Below are 26,110 nucleotides of genomic sequence, written 5' to 3'. Positions count from 1 at the left end.
CGATTGTGATATAGACGGAACTTGCATGTGAAAAAGAACCTATTAATTTCTATCTGTTTATTCACTTGAGCAATTTTTCTTTTTCACCAATAGTCTGAAATAGAAAAAAATCACTGCATGTCCTATTTTTGGGTCATTCTCCCTTAGTCACTATAACTACTGGGGCACTATTACTGCTGGGACCACTGTGGGAAGCACTATTATGGCTGGGACCACTGTAGGGAGCACTATTACTGCAGGAACCACTATAGGGAGCACTATTACTGCAGGGACCACTATGGGGAGCATTATTACAGCTGGAATGGCTATGGGGAGCACTATTACAGCTGGAACCACTATGGGGAGCACTATTACAGCTGGGATCACTATGGGGAGCACTATTACAGCTGGGATCACTATGGGGAGCACTATTACTGCTGGAAACTCTATGGGGAGCACTATTACTACTGGAAACTCTATGGGGAGCACTATTACTGCTGGGATCACAATGGGGGGCATTATTACAGCTGGGATCACTATGGGGAGCACTACCACTGCAGGGACCACTATGGGGAGCACTATTACTGCTGGGACCACTATGCGGAGCACTGTTACTGCTGGGACCACTATGCGGAGCACTGTTACTGCTGGGACCACTATGGGGAGCACTATTACTGCTGGGACCACTATGGGGAGCACTATCACTGCTGGGACCACTATGGGGAGCACTATTACTGCTGGAACCACTGTGGGGAGCACTATTACTGCTGGGACCACTATGCGGAGCACTATTACAGCTGGGACCACTATGGGGAGCACTATTACTGCTGGGACTACTATGGGGAGCACTATTACTGCTGGGGCCACTATAGGGAGCACTATTACTGTTGGAACCACTACTGGGAGCACTATTACACTTGGGACCACCATGGGAAACGCTATTACTGCTGGGACCACTATAGGAAGCAGTATTGTGTCTGGGACCACTGTGGGGAGCACTTGTACTGCTGGGGCCACTATAGGGAGCACTACTACTGCTGGGACCACTGTGGGGAGCACTAGTACTGCTGGGACCACTATGGGGAGCGCCATTACTGTTGGGACCACTATGGGGAAGGCTATCACTGGTGCGACCACTATGGAGAGCACTATTATAGCTAGAAACACTATGGGGAGCACTATTAGTGCGGGAAACACTATGGGGAACACTATTACTGCTGAGATTATTATGGGGAACACTATTACTGCTGGGACCACTACTGGGAGCACTATTACACTTGGGACCACCATGGTAAACACTATTATGCCTGGGACCACTGTGGGGAGCACTAGTACTGCTGGGACCACTATGGGGAGCACTATCACTGCTGGGACCACTGTGAGAATCACTATTACTACTGGGACCACTATAGGGGACACTATTACTGCTGGGACCACTGTGGGGAGCACTATTACTGCTGGGACCACTATGGGGAGCGCCATCACTGCTGGGACCACTATGGGGGAGCGCCATCACTGCTGGGACCACTATGGGGGAGCGCCATCACTGCTGGGACCACTATGGGGAGCGCTATCACTGCTGGGACCACTATGGGGAGCGCTATCACTGCTGGGACCACTATGGGGAGCACTATTAAAGCTGGGACCATATATTATTCCCTGATGAAACACTCTTACCATATAACATAGAAATGGTGGAATAACAGAGAGTGCTATGATGCGGTGCCAGGCTGCCCTTTGTTCCGAGCATTATCTTGACCTATTCTTTAAGTGCAGTGTTAGGAGAACTATCAGTCAGCTTCTGCCAGCGGGTGGCAAATGAAGGGCACTGTTTCGTGCAATCACTAGGCACCAATTTACCTTGCCACACTGCAGTACAGCAAAACCATTGATTCCTTATCTCAACTAACCAGTGCTCATTGCAATTCACCAGGGTGCAACAGTTCTCTGCCACATGGCACAGGTCACCCATCCTTGCATACTGTGCTGTCAAAATAGAAGCACAAACACATTTTTGTGGCTTTCTTTTGGCCAGTCAAAAACATTATGATTTTCATACATTTTTTTTTTAATAAGCATTTCTTTGGGTTGCCTTTTTTTTCTTTTTCTATAGAGAGGGTATGGAAAAATGCCTAAAAAATGCACTCCTAGGGTAATACTGCTTAAAAATCCCTACTGACCCAAAAAACTGCGAAATTGCAAAAAAAAAGCCACAAAAAGCACTATTTGTAGTATCCTTCATTTATTGCTATTGGCTTACTTCTAACATCGGGCTGCAGCAATTAGATTTTAAAAAAATCCAAAAAACTGTCTTATTCCAGAAACACCGCTTAACCATCGTAAAGTTAAGTTTTACATGTTACTCTTAGTGACTACAAGTTATGGATCATTTCAGTAAAACACTTCTGTTCAGACATAGCAGACTTTCCACAGCAAATTCACAGCGAAATAAAATCCACCAATTGGTGCCGACTTCACCCTCTAATTTGGACTCTGCGCTGAAAACACGCAACATAAATTGGCATGCTTCGGATTTAAAATCTACACTGCATGCCAATCCTGCTGTGGATTTCATGCAGAATTTCTTCACAGTATGTGTATACCTCGTATATACCATTTTATATATATACATACATATATATATATATATATATATATATACACACACACACACACACACGTACGCATATATATACTATAATTCTGCATTCATATCATCATTGTAGATAAAGTGATTTGCTATCCAGGCTTTCAGAGCATGTTGGACTTGTGCATTTTATGGGTGAAGTTCGCTACGTTGTGTCTTTTTTATACAGGTTTCGTCATACAACAGGCCACAAAGTATCAGCTACTTTCATATGAAGATGAAAATGGAGGTCATTTCTCCAAGGTACCTTGGATGTAGTGAAATCGCACCGTGCCGGATTCTGACTGCTGTGTACTATTGTGTCACTATAGTACATATCATCCATCTATATGTGTGCAGAGGCTGCAGGTACAAGTGTTCCCTGTTGTCTATGGGCCAAGTCACATGGCTATATTTTTGGGCCGTATGATGTCCAAGAATTCCATGAACAGCACACAGTCCCATCATGGCCTAAGACTATTCACATGCATGATTTTTCAGTGGTCAATGCGGGAAAAATTGTTGCATGTCCTATTCTTGTCCATCTTCACAGACAAGAATAAGACATACATTGTGCAGTATCCATGGAGATCAGACACCGCATGGACACCCATCTGTATGCGGTCTGATCTCCATGGATACTGCACAACGTATGTCTTATTCTCATCTGTGAAAATGGACAAAAATAGGACATGCAACAAGTTTTTCCACATGGGCAACTGAGTTTCTTGGGCATAACTCGCATATGGTGCAGGCTGTATAAATTCGACCTAAGGGGATCAAAGTTTTCCCCACCAGAGCACCAAATGTCAGTACTATAGGTTAAAAGATGGCAGCTCTGAGACCCTGGTACACATTTTGCAAAAGTCTTTGCTGTGTATACGGGTCAGATGTCACTATCAACCCCGTGACAAGTTGACAATTAGGCCTCTTTCACACAGGCGACAGCGATATTGCCATGAGAAATATAAGCCCTACCCAAAAATGAGGCCCTATCTGCATTTTAAAAAAACAATACATTACCTAACAGGCGCTGTCCGCTCCACCACACTTCTCCTCCCAAAGCTCCGGCACTTCTTTGTAGTCTTCAGCTGCTGTTTCGTGCTCAAAGGTTTCAAAAATCCAGCCTCCTGGAAGCGCTTGCTCTGATTGGTTCTCGAGTGCTGTGGCTCAACCAATCACTGCAGTGCTCAAAGAACCAATCCCAGCAATTCAATGTGATGGCTGTAATTGTTTTTTTAATCGAGCGCTGCAGTGATTGGTTCTCGAGCACCGCGGCTTAGCCGATTAGAGCCAGCGCTTCCTGGAGGCGGGGTTTTTGAAATTGCTGACCAGGAAGCAGCAGCTGAAGACTACAAACAAGGGCAGTGGAGCTGCGGAGGAGAAGTGTGGCGGAGCGGACAGCGCCTGTTGGGTGATGTATTGTTTTGTGTTTTTTTTTAATTCAGCTAGGGCTTATTAAAGGGCTCAAACAGTATGACTTCCTACCGCAAAAGTTGCATCTCATCACATGAAAATGCGTTTCGTGCGATGCAACACAAAGGAACGCTCCATAGGGAAACATGGGCTAGATAACATCACAAATCGCGGCTGTATAGAGCATGCTGGATTTTTTCTCTCGCAATGTAGCAGTCTACAAAATATTGCTAATGTGAAGGAACCCATTGGAAAGCATGGGCTTCACATACATGGGATTTGCAGCGCTGTCACATCGTGAGAAAATCGCATGATTTTGTTGCCCATGTGTAAGCGGCCTGGCGATCATACGGATGAGATTAGTGATGGTGGAGTCGCACAGATGTGACACCTTCTGTTTTCTGTAAGTGTAAGGAGTCCTGCTTTGGCACTTACTATGTCCATCTTCCGAGCTTATTCACATGAGCGTATATCGGCCGGCGTTTTCACGGCCGGCCAATATATGCTACCATCTGATGCACTGGATTTCAATGCATCAGATCACAGAGGTGTATTCACGTGGCGTAAAAGCATGCAGGAAACTATCTACCTGGCCAGACTACAACCACTGCCATTGACTCCTAAGGGAGCCAATGACAGCGGCTGGAGAAGGGTGGTGGGAAGGAGTTTAGCAGCGTGACTACTAAACTCCCCCTTCTCTTCTCCTCTCTGCCCCTTGCCGCTGTTTGCAATGGGGGTGGGGAGGGGGCATTAGCTTAGCTCCGTCTCCATCCCACCCACTCCCATTTCAAACAGCCATTGCAAGCAGCATATACACTGAGCCCGTGCATCAGATGGCAGTGTATATTGGCCGGCTGTGAAAACGCTGGCCGATATACGCTCGTATGAATAAGCCTTCCCCCTGTAGATCGCGGTGCTGATTTGGACTCGATTATAGTACAATATGATCTCTATTGTGGTCATTATACATACTTTCACAGGTTTTTCAGTTTGAATGGGGAGAAAGAAGGGGAAGTTGGAGATAAACATTACACAGGGTCGGTTTCATACATGTGATTCCTATTTAGCTAGTTTGTCTTGTGATGTGTGTTAGCAGGCATTGCCTTGCCTCAAAGCAGTTTGCAGAGTAGCTGGTGCGGGAGACGTTAGCATTAGAGATGAGCGAGCGTACTCGGAAAAGCACTACTCGCTCGAGTAATGTGCTTTATCCGAGTATCGCTGTGCTCGTCCAGGTACAAGTGGTCCCTGTTGTCTATCGGCCAAGCCACATAGCTGTATGCTGTCTGTACATTCCACAGACAGTGCACGGCCCCATCATGGCCTATGAGAGTATTCGTACGCATGATTTTTCACTGACAAGAATAGGACATGCATTGTGCAGTATTGGTGGCGATCAGACAGCGCATGGAAACCCATCCAACGCAAATGGCAGCATGGTCCGATCAGACAGCGCATGGACACCCATCCACCGCAAATGGCAGCATGGTCCGATCAGACAGCGCATGGACACCCATCCACCGCAAATGGCAGCATGGTCCGATCAGACAGCGCATGGACACCCATCCACCGCAAATGGCAGCATGGTCCGATCAGACAGCGCATGGACACCCATCCACCGCAAATGGCAGCATGGTCCGATCAGACAGCGCATGGACACCCATCCACCGCAAATGGCAGCATGGTCCAATCAGACAGCGCATGGACACCCATCCACCGCAAATGGCAGCATGGTCCGATCACTCAGCGCATGGACACCCATCCACTACAAATGGCAACATGGTCCGTTTTTGGACGTTCTGTGGAAATGCTTTGCCTGGTGTTTTGAAAGATGACATATGGACTCGCATGTGAAATCAATAGGAAACACTTGCGGTCCTGACACGGGCATGCAGATTTCAATTTCACAGAAGCGATGCGACTTTTCATCAAAAACTCTTTGTCGTTAAAAACGCACATTGGCCAGCGCGATATTGAGTGGAGGTTCTCGGTCTGATATGGCGCTCGCCCGTGTGAATAAACATTACACAGGGGGGGGTTTGATACATGTGAGTCCTATTTAACCAGTTTGTCTTGTGATGTGTGCTAGCAGAGATTGCCTTGCCTCAAAGCAGTTTGCAGAATTGCTGGTGCGGGAAACGGTTTCATTAACCCTTTAAATACTGGTCTTTTTTTTTTTTCCTGTCATTTGTGGTTTTTCATCCCCACTTTTAAAAAGTCATAAGTTGTATTTATCCATCATTATTGCTCTCTAAGGACTTGTTTTTTGCCTGACAAGGTGTATTCTTCAATGGGTGTATATCGCTCGGGTTTTTACACCCGCCCGATATATGCTGCCCCTCTGATGCATTGACTTACAATGCATCAGTGCACAGGAGTGTATTTCTGCTGCGTTAAAGCGCCCGACCGGGCACTTTTACCCTGGAGGTGGTTGCTACATAGACTCCTATGGGAGCCTATGCTAGCTGCTGGAGAAGGAAGGTGGGAGGGAGTTTAGCAGCGTGACGCACATAAAAAGGCTACAGCCATGTAAATAGGCCTTAATATATGATGTACTGAAAACTTTTTAAAAATTACAACTGGAGTGAAATGTAAAAGTACCATAGTATTACGTTATACCGCAATCTGACAGGCAATCTATCAAGCCAGGCCACAGGCTTGGCTTGAAAGGCAATCTTGCAATGACAGCCCTGGAGGCTTTCAGAAGGCCCCTAGCTGCTACGGCAATGGAATGGCACGCCGCAAACTTGGGGAATTTAGATGCCGCTGTCAGAATTGACATGGGCATTTAAAGAGTGTGAATCCTGATCGCAGTTGTTTGCCAGTGGGTGTCAGCTGTAAGAAATAGCCAGAACCTGCATTGTATGGAATAGGATCGGCTCCCAATCCCCCTCAATACAAGTCCCGAACCTCCATGACGTAACTGAGCATCAAGGGATTAAAGATAATCTACGAGTTCAGGGCTTTTCACATGGTCATGAGCGTTTTTACGTGCGCCCGCCAGCGCTGTAAAAACGGGTAAACAGTCGCACAAATCCAACGTTTGGGCACCCATTCAGACGGCAAGGGCTCAGCACATATACGCCGCACTTGCAATGCCGTTGGGCGGGGGAGACAGTTTAATTTCGCTAAGCTGTTCTCCTTTTCCCCCCTCCGGCTGTTTGCAATGAGAGGGGGTGAAGCTAAGCACCTGCCTCCTCCCCGCCCGTTGTCCGTAGCCAGCATTGGCATACAGGCGGAGGCGAGGAGAGAAGGGGTAGGGAGTTTAGCAGTCATGTTGCTAAACTCCCTCCTACCTCCTTTCTCTGGCAGTCATTGGCTCCCATAGGAGTCTATTGCAGCGGCCGTATTCCGGCCCGGAATGATAGTTCCAGGACTATCCTTCCTGCCCCACATAAAAGCGTACGGCGCTATATTGGCCAGCTGGGCGCTTTTACACCAGGGGAATACGCTTGTGGGATTTGATGCATTGGAGCCCAATGCATCAGATCGTAGCGTATACCAGCCGGCCTTGAAAATTGCGGCCGATATACACTTGTGTGACTAAGCCCTCAGAGTCGGTCTGGGGCACCTGGGGCCCACCAGTGAAATTGGTTCTGGGGGCCCACCCTACAGCTACTTGGAGATACTAATATATATTTAGGGCAGAGTATAATACTATCAATCAAACTATCTTCAAGTTCCCTTGCCCAACCTATATGTGTAAAAAAGATTCAATTAATAATTTTTAAAAATCGCAAGTTACAAAATAAAATGTTTTTCAGAATTTTTTTCCACCCCAAAATATATATTATCTTACAAGTCAATTCTGCCATTGTTCAGCATGCAGTATAAATGATATAACTTTTTGTGGGTCAACATGACTATAGTGATTAAAATGTGTTTGATTTATTGTACAAGTCTTTACGGACGAAATGATATCAAATGTAGTTTTTAAATTATTTTTTAAACCAAAAAAAGGAAAAAAAATGTGCAAAAATAATTTTTTTAGACTTATGTTTTTACAACCCTGTAGGGCAGGGGTCCCCAACTCCAGTCCTCAGGGACCTCCAACAGGTCATATTTTCAGGATATCCAATGGTAAGAACACCTGTGCAATGTCTGAGGCACCGACAATAATTACATCACCTGTGCAATACTGAGGAAATCCTGAAAACATGGCCTGTTGGCGGTCCCTGAGGACTGGAGTTGGGGAACACTGCATTAGGGAACCTACAATCTGCAATCGCTCTTTGTGGGAAAAGGGAAGAAGGGAATTGGTGGCTGCCAAGCTGTAAGAAAAGTAACAACAACTCGCAGCAGGTCCTGAAGTTGTGTTGCTGTCAGGGCATGATGCTGCGAGTTGTAATTCCCCAACAGTTGGGGAGAAGAAACGTTACGTGAAGACAAATATGAATGTTAAAGTTATTTGTTTTACCTTTTTTCAGGGGCAATGTGCTGGGACACGTTTTTTTCTCGTCGGCTTCAGCCTGGGGCCCTTTTCCACGACACTCAGCGCTGTTAGACCAAAATGGGAGCCCACAGTGGTGATATGCTGCGTGTGCTACCTGATATCTCACGCAGCAGCAGGCAACAAGAAGCAAGCTGCGGTGCATGTGACGGGCCGCCGCTGCAGGGGCTGGGGGATGGAGGACTTCATATGCAGCACAGCGTCTTGGGCTCTTATAAATAGGAAGGCTCATGTAATGGTTTGGGGGCCAACTGGGGGAGCTATCAGTTTCCCGGTGGTTCAGTTCAAGCCTTTACAAGTTGCAAGAAAAAGTAAGTGAACCCTTTGGAATTGCACAGCTTTTTGCATTGATTACTAATAAAATATGGTCTGATTGATGTCTAAAGGCCCATTTAGACGCAACAATTATCCACACAACGGCAGTTTGTGTGACAGCTTTGAGCGTTCACTTTGCTTAAGCTGTTAAGTAGCTAAATAGCTTATAAGTGTGTAAATAAAGCTCACGCTGTATACAGAAGACAAGCGGGACCGCTATCCTCTGTATACAGCTGTTCTGTTTTCGGAGCCCTCAGCTGTTATACAGCTGAGTGCTCCGAGCAGGGTATACAGAAGATACGCAGGGTCGCTTGTCTTCTGTATACAGCTGTCTTCTCAGAGCGCACAGCTGGTATACAGCTGAGGGCTCCGAAAACAGAACAGCTGTATACACCGGAGCGCTGCGAGCAGGGTATGCAGAAGAGAAGCTGGACCGCTTGCCTTCTGCATACTTGTGATTTGTTCTCCGAGCACCATACCAGCTGTATCCCGCTGAGGATTCAGCACGCGGCCCTGATAAGGCTGATCGCTGGCTTTTAGCAAGCTAAGGCTGGATTCACACGAACATATATCAGCTGGGTTTTCACGCCGAGCCGATATACGTCGTCCTCATCTGCAGGGGGAAGAGGGGAATGGAAGAGCCAGGAGCAGGAACTGAGCTCCCGCCACCTCCCTGCCTCCTCTCCGCCCCTCTGCACTATTTGCAATGAAAGGAGGCGGTATGGGGGTGGAGCTAAGTTACGAGAATTAGCACCGCCCCCATCCCGCCTCTCCCCATTGCAAATAGTGCAGAGGGGCGGAGAGGAGGCAGAGAGGGGGCGGGAGCTCAGTTCCTGCTCCTGGCTCTTCCATTCCCCCCCCCCTTCCTGCACATGAGGACAACGTATATCGGCTCGGCGTGAAAACCCAGCCGATATATGTTCGTGTGAATGCAGCCTAAAAGCCAGAGATCAGCTAACAGTGCGCAAAAATTGCTCAATGGCCGCACATTTAGACACAACGATTATCGCTCAAAGATGGAAGAAGAGCGAATTTTGAGCGATAATTGTTGTGTCTAAATGGACCTTAAGTCACAATTATAGACAAACACAATGTAACGAATACCACAACAACAGTTGTTTCTTTATTAAACACACTGAGTAAACATCCAAAGTGCAGGGGGAAAAAAAGTATATCTTTCATCTGAAAAGAGCAGATACAATGTAATCCAGAGCTCATAGGATATCTCACATATAAGCCTACAGATATCTGATGGATACTTGTCCTTATTCTCCTCCTGCTGATCCCGCTTGGTGCGCCGCAGGTTATTGTTCTGTGTGCATGCAGAGTGGGGAGGAATATCAGCTGCTGTGTTGTGGCTCCTCTGATAGTGCCGAGGTGTGGGGTGGAGCAGACTCCAGCTGTCCTACACCAGCGGTTGGTAAGTAGCCTGCATTTTGTTCGCACCTTTCTTTTTCTATCTCTTGGAACTTTATAAACTACAGAAGGGCCAGAAACCAGTTCTCTAAATATATTATACAGTTTATGTGAGCGGCGCTATGAAGGGTTATTATATTCTGTCATTTAGGAGGGTTGGAGGAGATTGGAAAAACATGACTGCTGTCTGGCAGAAACAGCACTCCTGTCCGTGCTTGTATGAGGGGCAAACACTAGATCTTATTGTACACTAGTTCAGTTTTATTTTGTTATGTTCAGAATGTCTTTAACCCCGTACTGACACAGACTATTTGAGGCCTTCGTTTGCAACAATTGTGGGGGATTTTCATCTCCACTTATTAGTTATAATGACTAAGTGCTTCAGAGCGGTCGGTGATCTGGGGATTATTCCGATTACCAGATTAAAGTGAGGAAGGATTTATTCCCTTAAATAAGAAAAATTAGCTTCTGCCTCATTGTTTTTTTTTTCTTTTTGCCTTCCTTTGGATCAAAATTGGGTAAGTGTGTGGGGTGGGCTGAACTAGATGGACATATGGTCTTTTTTCGGCCTTACATACTATATTATGTGTGTTACTTTTTACGAAAACCATAACTTTTTGATTTTTCCATCATCATGGCCATATATGGGCTTGTTTTCTGTGTGGTGAGCTTCAGTTTTTATTGGTACCTTTTTTTGGATACATATAATGTTTTGCATAACTTTTTGTTAATTTTTTTTGAAGGGCAGGGAGTAAAAAACACTACAATTCTGCCATTATTTTTTTTTTAGTTAATCATGCAGCATAAGGCTGCATTCACATGGCCGTAGGCATTTTCTACATGCGCCTGCCAGCGCCGTAAAAATGCGTGCACAAATCTAACATTTGTGCGCCCGTTCAGATGGCCCGAGCCCGGCACATATACATTGAAGCCACAATGCCTTTCCTCTCCCTTGCCGACTCTATGCCTCTCTCCTCCCCTTCAGCTGTTTGCAATAGGAGGGGGTGGAATGGGGTGGAGCTAAGCTCCCACCCCCTCCTATTGCAAACAGACGGACAGGAGGGGAGTGGCTTAGATCTGCCTTTTTCAAGCTTTTAATGCTTGAAAAAGGCCCGTTATCTGGCCGAAACGCGTCGCAGATTAAAGAACATTTGTTACCATATTCAACGATTTTTGGCCTGCATTCTGGGATTCAGGGGTGCTAATTACAAAGCACCCCTGTAAAGTAAGTGGTTAATTTTGCCTCTATCTATATAGTATCCTTTCTACTGTCTGAAATCCACTATTTTTCGCACTGGAGCGCTGGTAATTTTTATGTTTATTCCGTGGTGATGTTTTTACCTCCGGGATCTACCATGATGCTCTCCCTGAGGATGTCATAATTGACCAGTGTGACACATTTGGACCGAGGAAAAATCTTCATATTTGGAGTGATACGCGATCTTGGATTGTGACGTAGCGGTGCCCCTATCACAGTGGCCCGGCATCACCGGGTGAGTACTTCATAGTCACTCCCCTCTTTTTGTTACATTCTTCTCCCACTCTCTGGAGTGCAATCCACTTCCTTACCATTTACTTCTTTGATGTGAAAGATAAAAGGTGTATTTGATGTACTGTTTATGTTGTTATGGATGCGACAATATCAAACATGTTTTAATTTTTTTATTTTTTTTTAAACAGAACTGGAAACCAGTGCACTGGTTTTCTATGTGATAGTAGTAACTGTTTTGGTTCCTTTTCCTAAGTAAAGACATCAGATTGTCATAAAGAAGTAGTGGTCATTGGACATGTGTGCCAAGCCACAGCGGAACCTATATATGACTCAGGGGAGCACGGCGGAGCCTATATATGACTCAGGGGAGCACGGCGGAGCATATAAATGATGGGGTGGGGGAACTGTGACTCTGTCACCCAAGGCCCCATGTAATCCTGGAGTTGGCCCTGATTATATCATGTAGCACTGAAAGTGGCCATGTCTTTCTAGCCCTATACAATCTCTTTTAGGGAGCTGAATTAAAGAGGTTTATAAATAATACACTTTCTAGAATAGATCTCCTAAGGCCTCCTGCCCATGGCCGGGTCGGATTCTGCCTGCAAAATCTCACAGCGGAATCAGACCCGGCACCCCCCAGACACCCAATACTCACCTCTCTGGATCCGCGACGAGAGTCTCTGCCGGTGCGCATGCGCAGTGCAGCACATGACGCGCCGGCTCTGGGCGATGACGCAGTTTCCTGCGATAATTCTGCTGTGCTCACAGCACGGAGTATTTCAGGATGGACGGCTTCCATTGACTGCAATGGAAGCTGTCTGTGTGATGAAGAGAACATGCTGCGATTCTCCCCCATGAGCAAAAAATCGCAGTTGATTTCTGCTTGTGCGCATGGGAAAATCTGTTAACCTAGTATGTCTATGGACAGCTATTGGGTGCCTGACCGTGAATCCTGCAGCGATTATCCATCCGTGGGCATTTGGCCTAATGGGTACTCTTTCTATGCTTCCTTATGTTTGTAGAATGGAATATATACCACAAACTGTATTTAATCACTCTCCACTTTATTTGATGTTGATTATGAATGGTGGGAGATTTGGTTTGAATAGAGTTTGGAAGTTAAATCTTTTTGGTTGAACCTGCTTGATGGTAATGCTAGAACAGAGGAGGCTCTATTGGAATTTTTTCAGATCAATATTGTCTCTTCCTCAGTGTCTATAGTGTGGGATGCTATGAATGCATTTATTATATACAGAAGATTAGCTTACATGAATTAGTTAAAAATGATGTTGAGAAGACTGAACTTTTAAATTCCTATTTTGTATCTGTTTTCTCTCAGAAAGTAAATGTAACATCAGCTGATCTTCCCTGTGCTATTGGGGAAAATAAAAAGATGTAGGCTATCTATAGGCAGAGAGATGGTGAGGGAACACTATTACTGCCCCCTCACACTATTACTGCTCCCTGATACTATTACTGCCCCCTCACACTATCACGGCTCCCTCACCACTGCCCTCTCACACTATTACTGCCGCCTCACCGCTGTCCCTGACACTATTACTGCCCCCACGGCTGCCTCTGAAACTATTACTGCCCCTGACACTATTACTGCCCCAACACACACTAGTTCTGCCCCCTCACTGCTGACCCAGACACTATTACTGCCCCCTCACACACTAGTTCTGCCCCCTCACTGCTGACCCAGACACTATTACTGCCCCCTCACACACAAGTTCTGCCCCCTTGCACACTATGGCTCCCCCCCCTCACACACTATGGCTCCCCCCTCACACACCATGGCTGCCCCCCCTCACACACCATGGCTGCCCCCCCCCCTCACACACCATGGCTGCCCCCCCCCCTCACACACCATGGCTGCCCCCCCCCTCACACACCATGGCTGCCCCCCCCCTCACACACCATGGCTGCCCCCCCCCCTCACACACCATGGCTGCCCCCCCCTCACACACTATGGCTGCCCGCCCCCCCCCCCCCACACACACTATGGCTGCCCCCCCCCCACACACACTATGGCTGCCCCCCCTCACACACTATGGCTGCCCCCCCCTCACACACTATGGCTACCCCCCTCCCACACTATGGCTGCCCCCCCCCCTCACACACTATGGCTGCCCCCCCCCTCACACACTATGGCTGCCCCCCCCCCTCACACACTATGGCTGCCCCCCCCCCCCCTCACACACTATGGCTGCCCCCCCCCTCACACACTATGGCTGCCCCCCCCTCACACACTATGGCTGCCCCCCCCCTCACACACTATGGCTGCCCCCCCCCTCACACACTATGGCTGCCCCCCCCCTCACACACTATGGCTGCCCCCCCCCCTCACACACTATGGCTGCCCCCCCCTCACACACTATGGCTGCCCCCCCACACACACTATGGCTGCCCCCCCACACACACTATGGCTGCCCCCCCACACACACTATGGCTGCCCCCCCCCTCACACACTATGGCTGCCCCCCCCCTCACACACTATGGCTGCCCCCCCCTCACACACTATGGCTGCCCCTGAATCACACACTAGTATTATTGCCTCCTCCACATGACTCTGTCCTCCTCGGCCTGACATCCCGCTCCTGCTGCCACACTGACCTTTCATCCAGTCCACTACTTGTGCTGCACTCCATTTGGTGACAGCTTCCATGGTCCCGCAGTCACTCCCCAACAATGGTATCTCCTTGGGTGACCAGCAGAGCTCCTCCGACACATCCAGTGGCCCCCATAGTGGCTCATGTGCAGGACACAGCCGCAGATGGTCACACGAGTCCTCGAACTGTATGACGGAGGAGATGCGGCGCTGACTGCCTCCTGTTACGAGCTGCTCATCCCCTCCTAGTTCAGCCCGACTCCTTCTCCCAAGCCTTGCCATGCCAGGGCTCTGGTCCTCCGTTAGTGGGTCCCTCCCTCCGGCCAGTGGTGTAGCAAGGTCAGGTGGTGGTACCCAGTGTGAAAACTTTTTTGTCACCCCTATCAGTGATTGCACCTGAGGCGGCTTGCACCTGCCGCACCCCCTTCCTACTCCACTGCATGGGAGATTTTAACTATCCAGACTATTTGTTGGGAATCTCTCTCAGGCAAAAGTAATGGGTCCAACAAATTCTTATCCGCTCTTGCTGACAACTTTATCTTCTAAAAGATAGCAGATCCACTTGCTTTATCTTGTATCTCGGACCTAATTCTTACCAACAGGGAGGAAATGGTTGAGCACGTAAGTTTGGCTGGGACCTTAGGAGGCAGCCATCATTCTATCCTTGAATTTTGGATAACAAGGGGAGAAGACTCAGACCTCAATGGACTGAGAAAGAGGGTAGGAAGGATCCAATGGCTGGATGTTCTTAAGGATAGAAATATACAAGGTGGTTGGGAAATATTGCGAAAGGAGATTCTCAAAGCACAATCGTTAACAATCCCTAAAAGAAGGAAGAATGGGAAGCATTTAAAGAGACCAGGATGGATAAAGACAGAAGTTACATGTTAAGAAGGAAGAAAAATATGTTTTTCAAATGGCAAGAGGGGTGAATATAAAGAAGAATATAATAGTGATCGCTATGTTGTGCTTTTTTGAGAACTTTGCCATCTGATGTAGAAAGAGTTCATCCATATCTTCTGCTTGTCCAAACTGCCTATAGTAAATGCCTACAATGGGGTCCTTTCTGTTGTTCTCTCCTTGTATTCTTACCCAAACAGTTTCTACAGAACTCCCATGCTCTGAAGCTTGAATCTCTGTGAAGATGTATGTATGCTTTCCTAACATACAGTACATTTTCTATTTTATTAGGTCTGTTTCTTATAAATACGCTGTATCTCTCAAGCCTTGTATTCCAATCATATGTATCATTCCACCAAGTTTCCGTGATGCCTATGACATCATATTTCTCTTCCTCTATTAGGAGCTCCAATTCTCCTTGTTTGTGTCCAATGCTCTGTGCATTTGTGTAGAAACATTTTAGTTTGTGATCAGTGTCTCTTGCCTTTCCTTCTGATTTTTTTTTTGTCTTTTTTCTTCCTTTCCACTTCTAATTGCAGGGTTCTCAAATGTATTAATTAGCTGTGTATTTTTACCTGGGCTTTCACTTCCCATCCAATATCTATGTTGGCCACTGATGTTAAAATCCTTAGTGAAGGTAGATTGATTTTTAGTAATGACTCCTTTAATACATGAGAATCAGTCTGACTTTAGGCCAAACAAATCAACTGCTATTAATTTAAGGAGCTTCTAGCTGTATCTTCAGGTTTGTGGGAGCAGGGCTGTTCTTTCACTTGACGCTGCTAAGGCTTTCTACAGTGCTGAGTGGAACTTTTTGTGGGCTGTTCTACATAGGATGGGTTTTGGTGAGAAATTTTTGGCATGGGGTAAACTGCTCTATTCAGTGCCACAGGCAAGAGTGAAGGTAAATGGTCACATTTCTGGTCAGATTGTGTCAGAGAGGAGAACAAGGCAGAGGGGTGCCCTGTCCTCTTTTCTCTTTGCCTTGGCAATTGAGCTCCTGGCTAGTTTGATAAGGCAATCACCTGATGTGGTTTGAATGCAGTATGGAGAAAGTGAGAAATGTATCTCACTATATGCAATTGATATGTTCTTGTATACAAGGGATCTGTGTAGATCAATGAGTCCTATTATGTCTATTTTTGATATATTTGGTAAGATGTCGGGTCTTGCTATTAACTGGAATAAATCTGTAATACTTCATTTAGGGCACTCTCACACAGGTGTTTTTTTTTTACAGCATTTAGTGGGCATTTGAAACGCCTTCTAAAAACCCTGTACTGAGCCTCCATTCATTTCAATGGGGCTATTTAGATGTCAAACGTGTTTAAAAGTGGCGTTATAAAATGCTGTAAAACGCTGCGATTAAAGACGCAGTGCTTTTACAAACGCCTGTTGTAGAGTGGTCTCAGATTGCTTGTCGGGGGACTATTCATTGGTATGTATGCAATTACAAATAGTAAAGGCATTAAAATATTTGGGAGTTGTGGTATCTTCTAAGCCTCAAGAATATCTCTCTGCTAATTTGCTTCCATTGGTACGAAAGTTTTATATACTTCAAAACTCTCCGGTTTGGATTCCATCGCAATATTTTTTAAGATTCCATCTGATATTTAGGAGTTTATCATGGAATAAGAAATATGCTAGAATTAAATGGAGACCCTTCAAAGGGATTAATTGTCTAGAGGGTTGGCAATTCCAAATGTTTGGATACATTTTTAGCATCTCATTTGCAACAATCGAAAGGCTGGGGTCGAATGGTAGATTTGTTTTTTTAAATAACAGCTCTTAACCTCCCCATAGTGGTACATGAGAGAGGGATGAAAGGAGGAAAAAGGTGTTTATATCCCACAAATATCCCCCCCCCCCCCCCCCACACACTCTAGAGGAACCCTAAATTGTCAGAGTTGTTTAGATTGGAGGTATTTTCACCATGGAAGAAGAGAGGTGTAATCTTTTTGTAACAGGTACATTCTGGAGTGTTTTTTTTTTTATAGTTTTGAACAATTTAGAGCTTTATGATGTTCCCCATAGTTATCTTTCCAGAACTTGTATGTTGGGTATTATTGATGGGCTTGATGAGTATACTTTTCTGGTAGTCCAGAGAGCATTATATCAGGAGCGGAAGCTGATTACTGCCTGTTGAATGTAGTCTGTAACCGCAGAGAGCCATAGGTCTACATAGCAGCCGTGTACACAAATGGTAGGAGATTGTGAATAGTGTTAACTGCTTCATGACCACTGATGGTAAATTTATGTCGGGCAGTTGTTAAGGGTGTATGGAGCGGACATACACCGCACTTCGTACCCAGCAGCTATCAGCTGTTTCTGACAGCTGACAGTAACTGCCACAAACAATTAGCTCTGACCAATCGCAGCAGTTAACCCGTTAGATGCTGCAATAAAAGCTGACCACATGTCTAAACACTTAGCAGGAAGTTAGGGACAGCATGGCAGCCTACTGAATGCTTCTAGGGCTACCATGTATAGATGCCTATCAAGCTCTGCCCATGGCAGGGCTTCATAGACAACATCAAAAATCGCTATATCCTGCTATACTGAAGCATAGCAGTATATAGTACAAGTGATCGAATTGTAGCAAGTTTAAATCCACTGTTGGCTGTGTCATGCAGCTTAATTCCATACCGTTTGAAAGGTAATAATAATAATCTTTATTTGTATAGCGCCAACTTATTCCGCAGCGCTTTGAAGCATGGGATAAATGCAAAACAATACAACAATTAAAATGTGAGGTACAATCAGTTAGGTCCCTTAGGGCTTCTTCAGATGTGCGTATATTGGCCGGGTTTTCACACCTGGCCGATATACGCTGTCCCTCTCTGCAGGGAAATGGGCCGGGGCAGTGCGCTGAGCTCCCGCCCCCTGCTACTATTTGCAATGGGAGGGGGCAGGACTTAACTCCGCCCCTCCAATTGCAAACAGTGGCAAGGGGTGGAGAGGGGGCGGGAGCTCAGTGCACTGCTCTTGGCCCATCCCGCTTCCTCCCCCCTGCAGAAAGGGACATCGTATATTTGCTGGGCGTGAAAACCCGGCCGATATACGCACATCTGAATAAGCACTTAGCAAAAAAAAATTAATTGCTTTCTAAAAATACAAAAACCTAAAACTATATACATTTGGTATTGTAGCAGCTGTACTGACCCATAGCATAAAGTTAATTAGCAATGTTAATTGCATATGGGCTGTGGGTCAGACAGCCTCCATTAGGATCAATGGGGGCTGTCCTTGCGAATTCCACAGCACAGTAGAGCATGCTGCGATATTTCTTCCACTCGCGGAATACGCAATTCATGTCCGCGAGTGTGAACCAAAAATCGAAAATGCATGCCTTTCAATACCCGCGGACAGCAATTGTGAAATCCGCTATACAAATCCGCCCGTGTGAGCTTGGCCTAATACAGGGGGAATTGATTCTAGATTTCCGTGCTGTAAACACTCTGTGCTGCTGTGTAAGGAGAGTCTGTGTAATGACTCGTTGAGGGTGCGTTCACACGAGCGTAGGCGTATTTACGTTCGCACGAGCGCAACGTATAATCGCCGGAGAGAACGTTTTTCGCCGATCACGACCAGAGCTAGAAAGCGTATTTTCGTTTGTTCCTACTTTGCAAACTATCTTTTCGGCCATCGAATATGCGTTGGCGCGTATTTCGGTCGCATATGTTCCGTTTTTTTTTCGGGTTGCCGTTTTTACGCGCCGTAAAATCGCCCATGTGAACGAATACATTCGAAACCATTGCCTCAGATGGTCACGTATATACGTTTGGTCGCAAAAACGCGCCGTTTATGCGCTCATGTGAACGCACCCTGACGCTGTGTGATGGTTCTGTTGTTTGGCTCCATCCCAGGAGTTGAACCATGGCAAAAGTTGAAAAGCAGCAAATCCAACCCCTGTGAACCCAGGCTTAGGGTAAATGCCCACAGATGAATTTGCACCGTGTTTCCCGCTCGTGAATACTGCAGTGACACAGTTCTATTGAAGCTAGTAGCTTTCTGCCTGCCAACACACACAAGCGGATTTGTACCATGGATTTCCACGAGAGGGAAAAGATCGTGGCGTGTTATATTTTACCGCAGGTTTATGCCGCGGGAGAGCTTCATTGATATCAAGGAAGCAAAACCGTGGAAAAATGCGATCACTCGCTGGCACTTTTTTGTTTTGATTCGCGGTACTCCCGTGGCATAAATCCATGGGCGTATTCCGCATCACTTGTGGGCATGAGCCCGTAAAGTGAATGAGATTAAGGCCGCCTGCACACGGGCGGGCCGGATTCCGCATGCAGGAGTCCGCAGTACAGATGAAGAGGACAAATTACAGATATGCGCGGACGCCACTGCTGCCACAGCCGAATTCCTCTGTGGGCTCCCGCATGCGGAATCCAGCTCTGGCAGCAGCGACGTCCACACATACCTGTCATTTGTCCTCTTCACCCGTACTGCGGATGGTCCGCCCGGTTCGCCGTTAGACATGCGCATTAGCGTTTTTTTTCTCAAATGGTTACTTTTCCTGCGCCGTTGCTAGGCGATGACGCAAAATCCACGACCTGTCTGAAATGTTAATTGCAGAACGGCCGCGGGTCGGACAACTTCCATTGACTTCACCGGACAAAAATGGAGCGTGCTGCGATTTGAGGAAGAATTGATCTCCCATAGCATGCTATGGACGGTATCTGTTGCGGATCTGCGGTGCAGACGGTTGCCGTGGATTCCGCAGCAAAAATCCGCCTGTGCGCAGGTAGCCTTAAGAAAATCCTGTTCACACGTAGAGGAAACAAACAGCGCGCATATTCTACTGAAAGGCCGGCTTCACACAGCCGATAAAATCGCAGGAGATTTGCGTGTTGCGAGACGCACAAATATGAACCCCATTCTATTGAGGAGGGTCATGCACACGAGCGATGTCTTCCTGCTTGGCACCACGATGTGATGCAGGAAACGAATCGCAGCATGCCCTATCTTGTGCGCGCTCTCGCATCGCAACGCTCATTGGTTTCCATGGGGCCGGCGGCAGCATCGCGCCGTGTACTAGGTGCGCGCGATATGAAGGTCTCCCATTGTTTTCACTCTGTGACCCGCCGACAGCCGTGGCGGAGGTTCCGTTTCCCCAAAGAGATGCGAGACGGTATCCATGTGAAAACGCCTCGCATGATTTGGGATTCACACGGATGCCGAGCGTGATATGGGGGCCTGTGGCTCATAGCGGCATTGTGTATGCACGGTGTTGAATATGCAACCCATAGAGAACAATAGGGCTGTACACGCGTAATAATAAAATGTTACACGCTGCGTTGTTTAACATGCGCATATTACACGCAATGTATACAGGCTAATATAAATGGATCAATGACAATCAGTGTACTCTCATCGACTCCATTCACTGCGTAATACATGGTGAAATGCGCTCGTGGGAATGAGCCCTTATGAAAGATGTCTGAAAGAAAATTTGCCTTAGTTGCCCCTAGCAACCAATCACAGCGCAGCTTTCATTTTACCTCAGCAGTAGAAGAAATAAAACAACCAATCATAGCGCAGCTTTCATTTTACCTCAGCAGTAGAAGAAATAAAACAACCAATCATAGCGCAGCTTTCATTTTACCTCAGCTGTCTAAGACATGAAAGCTGCGCTGTGATTGGTTGCTATGGGCAACACAGGCTGATTTTCTATGAGGCAACTTTCATAGCCGGGCGGTGGTCTGGGAACTGTGCGCGATGTGGCGGCTGCAGGTGGCTCAGGGCGCTGCCCGCACCGGCCGCTGTGAAGTGACAGCCGAGGATCCTCCTCCCAGTGACACAGCCCGGAAATAGGAGAGCCGGAGTGACTCCGTGTGTGACGGCGGGGCGAGCAGTGCTGGGCACCGAGCAGAGACAGAGCAGGTACGCCGGGCAGACAGACCAGTGTGGGGGCTGCAGGTAGCGCCATGCCGCGGACTGTTGTGATAGTACTGCTTGCTGGAATAGTGCGTGTGTGGCGCCCCCATGTACCCGGCGGCTGAGAGGAGACGCAGCTGGGCGCTGACTGCAGGGGGTTCTGGTCTGTGTGTGTATGTGTATATATGTATACTCCTCTAGGAGCCTCCCCATGCCTCTCTCTGCTATCAGCAGTCCCTCAGATGAAGTGTTTGTAGATTTGGCGCATTACTTCCCACCAGTAGCGCCATCCAGTGGTGGGTCTGTTCTGTACATCTGTGGTGACTGCCAGCGGGAGCCAGGCAGGTGTGGGCACTAATGGGTGTGATGCAGCCAGTTGTTTACCCTGCAGGTGGCTACATGTGCCCCACGCCATCGCCACCAGCTTGTGTGTGGGGGACCATGCGGATGTTAGTTGGGGCGATGGCGCCCGTAGGTCCTGCTGGCCGGGTGATACTCCTCATTCATGCGGCAGCATCTTGTGAAGCTACGTGAATCCGGCTCCACCGCTTCCCCTTAGATGTCCAGAGGGGCCGCTGTCACCCTGCAACACAATCACTGAGTTCTGTTACTGTAGGTACACGCTGAGCTTGGCTCTGGGGCTGTATAAACCCGAGCTAGTTTCTGGTATTGTATCTATGTACTATGAGCTTGGTTCTGTTGCTGTATTTATGCTGTGGGGTTTGTGCTGGGGCTGTAAAAGCTGAGCTAGTTTCTGGTATTGTATCTATGTACTATGAGCTTGGTTCTGTTGCTGTATTTATGCTGTGAGGTTTGTTCTGGGGCTGTACAAACTGAGCTAGTTTCTGGTATTGTATCTATGTTATGAGCTTGGCTCTGATATTGTAGCTGGGTACTGAGCTTGGTTTCTGCTGTACATATGTTAGAAGCTTGCTGGTGATGTACTTATGTGCTGAGTTTGTTTCTGGTGCTGTATATATGTACCGAGCTTGATTTGTGCCGCAGTTGTGTTAAGAAGTTGGTTCTGGGGCTGTAATTATATACGGAGCTCAGTTCTGGTATTGTATCTATGTATTGAGGTTGGTTTGTGCTGTATATGTTTATTACTTATGTGCCGAGTTTGTCTCCAGAGCTGTAGATATGTGCCGAGCTCGTCTCTGGAGCTGTAGATATGTGCCGAGCTCGTCTCTGGAGCTGTAGGTATGTGCCGAGCTCGTCTCCGGAGCTGTAGGTATGTGCCGAGCTCGTCTCCGGAGCTGTGGATATGGGCCGAGCTCGTCTCCGGAGCGGTGGATGTGGGCCGAGCTCGTCTCCGGAGCGGTGGATGTGTGCCGAGCTCGTCTCCGGAGCGGTGGATGTGTGCCGAGCTCGTCTCCGGAGCGGTGGATGTGTGCCGAGCTCGTCTCCGGAGCGGTGGATGTGTGCCGAGCTCGTCTCCGGAGCGGTGGATGTGTGCCGAGCTCGTCTCCGGAGCGGTGGATGTGTGCCGAGCTCGTCTCCGGAGCGGTGGATGTGTGCCGAGCTCGTCTCCGGAGCGGTGGATGTGTGCCGAGCTCGTCTCCGGAGCGGTGGATGTGTGCCGAGCTCGTCTCCGGAGCGGTGGATGTGTGCCGAGCTCGTCTCCGGAGCGGTGGATGTGTGCCGAGCTCGTCTCCGGAGCGGTGGATGTGTGCCGAGCTCGTCTCCGGAGCGGTGGATGTGTGCCGAGCTCGTCTCCGGAGCGGTGGATGTGTGCCGAGCTCGTCTCCGGAGCGGTGGATGTGTGCCGAGCTCGTCTCCGGAGCGGTGGATGTGTGCCGAGCTTGTCCCTGGAGCGGTGGATGTGTGCCGAGCTTGGTTTGTGTTGTATTTATGTTATGAGGTTGGGTCTGGAGCTGTAGTTTTATCAGCTTGGTTCTAGTACTGTATAAACCGAGCTAGTTTCTGGTATTGTGTCTATGAACTGAGGTGCGTGTGTGTGTGCGTGTGTGTGTGCGTGCGCGTGTACTGAGCTTGACTTGTGTCACCATTATGTTAGGTGCTGATGCTTACGGACGGATTATCGATGCGGAATTCACGGCCAGACGCCCGCCGCGAATTCCACGCACATGCCATGTTAACCCTTTCCAATCCAATTTGTATCCTGGGGGGTTTACTCTTTTTCTGCTGTTATACAACGGCGCTATATGCTGGCTAAAGCCAGTACTGCATGAGGTGACACGTTGGATAGGCTCCGACAGCAGAGAGGCTGGCAATATACAGTAAGAGAACCCCCAACGGACGTCTTCCAACATCGGAGCTGTACAGCCTTAAATCATAATGTCTTCAGAGGTCAGACAGTGGATTGGAAAGGGTTAAACGATTCTCACCTGGCCACGAGCGGAAATCAACTGTAATTTTCAGCTTTTCAGGAGAATTGCATCATGTTCTATCCTGTGCGGAAAATCGCGCAGATGGGTTCCATCGCAGTCAATAGAATCCGCCTGTCCCACGATACTCCGCTCTGTGAGCACAGTGGAAGTACCACGAGAATCCGCGTCACAGCCCAACGCTGGCTTGCCAGCCAAGACTCTCGCTGCGGATCTGGACAGGTGAGTATAGGGTCTCTGGGGGCCGCCAGGTCTAATTCCGCTGCAATATTTTGCAGTTGGAATCCGACCCAGCCGTAGGCATGAGGCCTTATAAGTTGGTTCTGGGGCTGTATTTATATACTGAGCTCAGTTCTGGTATTGTATCTGCATATTGAGGTTGGTTTGTGCTGTATATATGTTATGAACTTGCGTCTGGCGATGTACTTATGTGCTGAGCTTGGTTCTGGTGCTGTATTTATGTGCTTGATTCTGGTCTTGTATTTTGGTATGAGCTTGGTTCTGGTGCTGTATTTGTTATGATCTTACTTCTCATACAGTAGTTATTCCCTGAGATGTTCTGGTGCTGTATTTATGCACGCAGCTTGGTTCTGGGGCTATATTTCTGTTATGAGCTTGGCTCTTGTACAATATTTAGTGACTGAACTGTTGTGGTGTGAGTATGCTGCTATCCTGCAGGCAGTACAAGCAAACTGTTGTTACAGGGATAATCCATATTCCAGAAGATTTTACTGATCTGCTCCAAATTGGTTATAATGAGAAGCTTCATGCATGAATATATGTATTTTAGTTGACTGGTGTTTATACAGTCCCCCCCCCCCCCCCCCCACATCATAACAACTCATGATTGGCCTAGTCTGTAATGACACTAATGATTAACATATATTTACGCCCCAGGTGTATTTCATTATGTGAACACGCAATTCCTATATACCCAAGTAGTATAGACTTTATTAATATGCCTGCCTGAACCAAAGGAATTCAATAAGAGATAAGAAGTTCTTCCCCTATGAGCCAGTGCTGGGAAGATGTGTAGGGGTTCAGCTTTAACATTGTACTTGTACATACAGGGTATAATATTGAGCTTGTTAACCATTTAACTACTAACTATTTCCTAAGAAGGTGGATATATATGTATATGAAGGTGTGTGTGTGTGTGTGTATGTGTGTAATATATATATATATATATATATATGTTTGCCTAGGCTGATTTAAGGAAGACATTTATATTATTACTACAGCACTGTCCAACAGTGTAATCTAATATACTCCGCCCAGGGTGCTGTCTGACGTGCGGCCGGCACTGAGCCTGGACAGCTTGTCTTTTCCATGACTGATCTTTGGGTTGTGTCAAGTTATGGGATGAAGTGCTGAGGTTTGAGGCCTAAGGCCTTATGCACACGGCCGTGACGGGCTCCGCAAGTGGAATACCGCAGCGGAGCCCGTCACGGCGTCCCCCCCCCCCCCCCCCTCCCCTTAAAGACCCTATACTCTCCTCTGGATCTGCTGCGTTGCTCCTGCATGACACTGCCGGCGGGCATGTGCAGTACAGCGCATGGCGCTCTGGCGGTGTCACATGACCCGCCGCCCGCGTCCATATGACGCGGTGGGTGGGGCGCGTATTCACGGTATACTTCCGCTGTGCTACAGCAGAAGTATAGCGTGACGGGCAGCTTCCATTGACTACAATGGTAGCTGTCTGCGCATATACCCGCAGCAAATAGGACATGCCATGGGTAATTTCATGCTGTGGAACTCCGCAGCATGTACATTGAGCTATTAGGTTCAATAGAACCTAATAGCTACGGTGAAACGCCATGGATTTCCGGTTGAAATCCGGCCATGTGCATTAGGCATAAAACTACTCATGGCTGGGTGCAGACCCTAAGAGAGAGATATAAATAAAATATTATATACTTTTTCTCACCACTATGACTGTGTCTTTCTCAACTTCAGTCTGGCCTGGGAGTTTGAGGGTCCTAGCCAGAACCTAGTATTACACTCTTTTGGATTGTGCTCTCGAATGTTGTTCCTGGGACTTGTTGGAGCCGTTCTCCCAGCTCAGGAGTTGCAGCCCCAAGTGCTCCTTCCACCACTGGGACCACTTTGACCTTTGACTTCTTTGAGGCTCTGGTCCTTCTTCATCTTCTCATGCTCCTTCTTCCTAATGTTGCTGTCACTTAGTATCACTACATCCATCACCACCGCGGTCCTCTAGTCCTTGTTAACTATCACAATGTCTGGTTGGTTGGCCAGCTCCTGTTTGTCCATCTGTATCTGTCTTGGCCCTCTTAGTCTCCACAAGGTTCTGTGGAGCCTCCCATCTGGCTTTAGGAGGGTTTAGCTGTAACGTTGTGCAGATGTTCCTGTACACAATACTTGGTTGTGCCGTTCAGTTTATGCAGTTCCTGCTCGCATCCTACCACTATGTTGGACGGTCACTGAGGCCTCTCTGCACAGTCTGCACCTTGGTTCCTGTCTATTAGGGTAGAGCCCTGGTACTTGGTGCCTGTTTTGCTGCTATGGTCAGTGCTGTCTGTGAGTCCTGCTTTCTCCAGCTGCTGGTAGGATTCCCCAGTGTCGGCCACTTTAACTATCTGTCGATGGTACATCCCATGCAGTGTTTCATCTTGTCATGGTCCTTCTGCCATCTCTTCTTCCTTCCATGGCTGCA

The 26,110-nt window shown here is 47.6% G+C and overlaps 1 protein-coding gene across 3 annotated transcripts in view; it reads left to right on the top strand.

Moving 5' to 3' along the window:
* Positions 1-26,110, top strand: part of CYB561 (cytochrome b561) — a 126,142-nt gene that overhangs the window by 83,769 nt on the left and 16,263 nt on the right. The window contains exon 1 of one of the 3 annotated variants that reach the window (XM_066586211.1): positions 10,114-10,203. The exons of 1 other annotated variant lie outside the window; for it this stretch is intronic. The gene's annotated coding sequence lies outside the window, so the exon portion shown is untranslated. Of the gene's footprint in view, positions 1-10,113; positions 10,204-20,918; positions 21,095-26,110 lie in introns of those variants that run through there. One more of the 3 variants, XM_066586209.1, reaches the window with a different exon arrangement.

Source organism: Eleutherodactylus coqui, chromosome 13 (genome assembly GCF_035609145.1).
Source record: "Eleutherodactylus coqui strain aEleCoq1 chromosome 13, aEleCoq1.hap1, whole genome shotgun sequence".
NCBI lineage: Eukaryota > Metazoa > Chordata > Amphibia > Anura > Eleutherodactylidae > Eleutherodactylus > Eleutherodactylus coqui.
The sequence above is the reverse complement of the archived record's forward strand: the minus strand, read 5'-3'. Positions and strand labels throughout refer to the sequence as shown.